A 5,416-nucleotide genomic window follows, 5' to 3' on the forward strand; every position below is an offset into this window, starting at 1 on the left:
AAGTTGTATCACATCTGCAATTCAGGAGGATGTCTTTTACTGCCTCTGAACAGATCACCTCTGAATCCCAAAAACATGGAAGATTCATGCTTTCAGATGGAGGAGATGTGGATTGGGATGGAGGATTTGACCTGCACCTGTGAGAGGAGGACACACTGTCATGTGAAGGAGGTAAGTATGCCAAATCTGTTGTGGCCATGCTGGAGCTATGACGACGACTCAGGCTCAGTCCTCTTGCATCTTATGAAGCACTCTGAACAAGAGAGGAAAGGGTGGGGGAGGGGAGGCGTACAGTAGCAGAGCATCCCATGTGAGGAGAAACACATCTTCCAGGGATCTGAGACCTAGGCCTGCTCTTGAGCAGAACTGAAGACATTTGGCATTCTCTGGTGTGGCATAGATTTGTAGATAGCAATCCCCAGTGGCTGAATATGTGGTGTAGGGTTTGCGTATCTAGCTACCACTCGTGGTCTTGGGAGAATCTCCGGCTCGATAAATCTGCTGCAGTGTTCTGGTGTCCAGGTAGGTATGTGGCTGAAATGCTGATGTTGTGCTGGATACACCAGTTCCATAATTTCAGTGCTTCTGAGCATAGAAAGTGAATTCTCACTCCGTCTTGCCTGTTGATGTAGAACATACTGGTGATATTATCTGTCATAACTCTTATAGTGCAATGTCTGATCAATGGTAGAAAATTCCAGCAGCCATTGCACACAGCTCATAACTCTAGTAGGCTGACGTGTAGGGTGGATTCTACTAAGGACTACCTGCCCTGCACGGTATGGATCTGAAGGTGTGCTCCCCAATCAGTTAGGGAGGTGTTGGTTGTTAGTATCAGAGACAATACTGGTTGAAGGAAAGGGTCCCCGGCACAGATATTTTTGGGTTGTGGCCATCAGAGTAGCGAGTCCTTTATTTTGATAGGCATGGATAGGAGTTTGTGAAGGGTGTCTCTGTGATATACATGGACTATGCCCTCAAATGGTAGGTCTTCAACAGTAGTTTGTGCTTCCTTAGGGAGTCTGAATAGGTGTAGCCATGATGCTCATCTCATCACTATGGCTGTCATGATGGAATGGGCAGGTATATCAGCAGAGCCCAAGGATGCTTGTAAAGCCATACAAGCCAACAGCTGTCTTTCAGATATGAGTGCCTGGAGTTGCTCTTCCTTGTCGGGAAGATCCTGGCAGAATTCCGGTATCTTAGTATACATAGTTGTATTTGACCATGAGAGCCTCATAACTGGAGATTTGGAACTGAAGTGTGGCACAGGAATAAGCCTTGCAACTAAATAGGGCTAGTTACTTCCAGTCCCTGTCATAAGGGGTTGACCTTGAGTGGTATTGGCGTCCCTTCTCATGAACTGCATGGCAACCAGAGAGTTTGGAGTGGAGTGGGAAAAGAGAAATTCCATGTCCTTAGCAAGGATGTAATATTTCTTGTCCACCTGCTTGCAAGTTGACAGGATGGATCCTGGGGTCTACTGAGAACCTTGGCCGGGTCCAGGAGGGCCTCATTGATAGGGAGGGCTACCTTTGTCAGTGTTGAGGCATGCAGGATATTGAGCAGCTTGTGCTGTTGCTCTCTCACTTCCTCCAGAGGGATCTGGAGGGAGTCTGAGATCCTGCCAAACAGCTTCTGGAAATGTTTGAAATCGTCTGCTGACATAGGGGGTGGAGGCATGCTAGTCTCACTGAGGGAAGAGGAAGAAAAAATGGAGTGGTGGTGTAATCTCCTACTCCTATTCTTCTTCATGGTCCTCTATTGGGAGTGGATTGGTCTCTGGTGGTCAAGAGACTGATGAAGATGGCAAGCGTGGGTGTCTTCAGCTCTGTTCTATGGGAGGCTTTGGGAACTGTGCTCCGTACATGGCCCATGGACCCCAGTATGGCCAATGTGGAGGGACTGGCACATATGGTTGCATCCATGGAGGTCCATAACAGGGCCCTGGTTTGGTTCTGGTTTGTGAATAATGAGGATGCATAGACGATGCTTTTTGTGCCTGTCCTGAATATGAAGGTGGGATGGAGTATTCCCCCTCCTCTTCCTCACTGGGGAAAGGTGGTGCTGTCCTCAGAGCAGAAAGGGAGCAGTGCTGTGACTCTGGAGAAAAGGCATGAGTGGAGGGAGCTTGTGTCTGAGTAGCGGTGAATCAGGCATATCAGATACCATCACATCTTTAGGGTATCTGAACTCCTGTGAAGGAGGGAGGAGCATCATCAACACTGATGGTTGTGTCGGTGCTGAGGGAGGTATGCATTCTTTGAAATGGCCAGCAGATGGAGTAGAGGGCTTACCCAGTGCCGAGGGTCTTGTCAGTGCAGGAAGTCATGTTGGTGCAGAGGGTTTACTCGGTACCACAGGTTTGGTTGGGGCCGATTGGGTCGGTGCTAATAAAGATGGTGGTGATGATGGTTTTGTTGGTGCTGCAGTGCCCAAAGTTGATTTGGTGGGGTGGTCGATATCATTTTTTTAACGTCTCTCACTGCCTTGTGGTCACCTGTGTCTCTACCTGTTTAGGGTCCTTAGACTCTCTTTAGCTCTGGTACCAGAGGTACTCAGATGGTCACGGGAGCTACATCTCACCCCTAAAGATATAGAGACTACTGACCTTGCAGAAGATGGTGTTCTGTCAGGCAGTTCCTCAGAGGGCGATGTGGTAGCCCGTTTCTTCCCGTAGGTGCGGGAAAGAGAGGATTTCCTCTTAGAAGGATACAGTAAGTGACAGTCACGCCCGGGGAAGTGCCTGGACTGAATGGATTCTGAGGCTGATCACGAGGCTCTCTCCAAGAAAAGTCTCAGCCAGATGTCTCGGTCTTTTCGGGCCAGGGCAGCCAAGTTGTGTCAGTGAGCGCACTTCCGTGCGATGTGTCCTTCCCCAAGGCAGCAGATACACTATGGGTGGCTGTTGCTCACAGGGAAGACTGCATGGCATGAAAGGCACCTCTTAAACCCAGGTGATCTGAGCATAAGTATGAGGGAAAGAGCTTCCTGATAGGGAAGGGCAGGAAAATGCAATCTAAAAAAATTTTTTTTTGCCAGAAGAGGATGGTTAAAGGAAATGATTAACTACTAACCTAACAAATAAGGGTGCTATCTAATGACTCAGAGGATAGAAGGGCTCTGCTCTGGATTCCGTCCCAGACCAAAGGCGGTTGAGAAGATTGGACCGCACAGCACTATATAGAGATGCCGCTCACAGTGCGAGAAGGGGAGGAGCACAGGTTTAGTCCAATGACCACTGCTACTGAAGATCTCCAAGCCCAGGTGTAAGGGGTGCTGCCGCACCTGCAGTGGAAAACCCATAGGGACATCATTTGAAGAACCTTGGGTTTGGCAGGGACCCTTCAGTCAGCAACATGGCTGAGCGAGCCTGGCTGCTGGGGACAAGTTGAGGATGCTCTTGCTGGCTCCACCTTCGTGAGGGATGGATGGCTGGGGAGGGCACCGTGCACAGCCTGCAAAGGAGGGTGGTGGGCTCCTAGCATGAACAGCGGAGATTGGAAGGGGGCAGGTCAGTGTCCTGTAGTGTGGGGGGTCTCCCAACCTCTCAGTGCAAAACAGCACATCAACACCCCACTGTTGGCAACAGAGATGGTGGGGACAACTCAGTGTACAAGGGGAGTCCCCGATACTCCCCACCACAAAATAGCAACACTCCTCCCCACACCACCTGCAAGCCAGATGCTGAGGGAGGAAACCTTCCAGCTGTGCCTCTACTGCTGCCCTGACCCCAGCTTCCCCCCCAAAAAAATCCCTCTTCCAGACCCTTCCCCCAAACTGCCCTCTACACATGCTCTCCATGCAGGCTCTGTCAGGCATGCAAGTGGATGGGGCTATGTGCCCTGGAGCTACGCTGAAGGGCCAGGATTGGGAAGAGAAGAAAGATGCACCCTATGAGTACTGGCCCCCTGCTGACTCCAGTCCTTGAGTGCAACCCCATCTGCTTTTCCTGTGCACGCTTGATCAGACAGGTCGAGTGGATGGGGATGTGTACTCTGGAGCTGCAGTGAAAGGCCAGGGTTGGGAGTGGAAAGATGCAGTGCGGGGGAGGGGGAGGGGAGCAATGCTCATACATGCTCCCCTCACCCCCCAATCTCCCCTCATACATGCTCCCCTCACCCCTGGATGTGATATCACAAATGTTGCTCTTATGCAGCAGCTATGTTGCTGTTACCGAGTGGAAAAATCGCAGTAAGGAAAGTGTTCCCAGGGGAAATGTTGCTCTTACAAGGTGTTGCTGCAAACAAGTGTATACTTTATAGCCTTCCGTTTTGAAAGAAAGTAATTTGAATTCTCGTCACTAATTTACAATTAAGGCACAAAATCTGAAAAAGTACTGTAAATTGCTAACTTTAAACATACATCAATAAATTAATATTTTATTTTTCAAAAATGTGTCTTCTCTTCATTACATTTAGATTTGGTATATTTAAGTTACCTAACATTTTTGATGATACATTACTTATATATGCAGCATTCCTTAATGCCTCCAATTTTAGAAAACACTATTTTGTATTTAGATGAAATGTCACTAATTCTTGTGTCTTTTTTGTTTAGTTTAATCTACTTGTCTTCTGAAGTCTCTACACAAATTTGCACTGACCAAAGAAGCCAATCAACTGCAATCTTGTTTGCTGTCTACCAGTCAACAAGTCTGTGACTGTTTATAACAGTATCTAATATTTAGGCTTATGGAGCACCCCCCATTTGTTGCAAACACAATATTGCAAAAGGTCTTTAAAATAATTTTTGGACAATACATTAGTGGGTTGACAGGATCCACATAAGATTGCTGGCTCAAACTCTAGCATAAGCAACACTAATCATGTAAGATATAAAAAGCATTACACACCTAGCTTCTAATGAATGTGATACCTGTTGCTAATAGAGCTTCTAGAATTAAATGCTAACATTGTTGCTAAAATTTAATGCTAAGTGTTCCTTGGGCTGGGGGGAGTGACGAACGGCCAAAAGTGAGGGGGAGCGTGGAAAAGGGAAAGTGAGGAAGGTACAGAACAAGAAAGAGGAAACAGGAGAGAAAAAGGAAAAACAAACAACAAAACTGCAGGTAAAGAAAGAGGAAAAGAATCTCAGTCACAGCAGGCATAATCAGCGGAGTTGTCACAACTTACACCAGGGCTGATTTTAACCTAATGTCTCAAACAAAAATAGTAGATCCAGAAGAGCTCAGACAAGTGCTGGAAAATAAAAGGAGGGATAGCGAAGGGCAGAATAATAACCTGATTATAAAAAACCTTCAAAATGATACTTTAATGTTGACTTTTTTGTTTGGGGTAATCATTGGGTCACTGTCCCACTCCAACAAATTTCTGAAAAGAATCACTGAGTACAAGTATATCTTAGGAGTCAAAGGACTAAGAAACTCAAAAATTACTGTAGTCACACACTTTAC

This window comes from Chelonia mydas, chromosome 5, assembly GCF_015237465.2.
Source record: "Chelonia mydas isolate rCheMyd1 chromosome 5, rCheMyd1.pri.v2, whole genome shotgun sequence".
Classification (NCBI taxonomy): Eukaryota; Metazoa; Chordata; order Testudines; family Cheloniidae; genus Chelonia; species Chelonia mydas.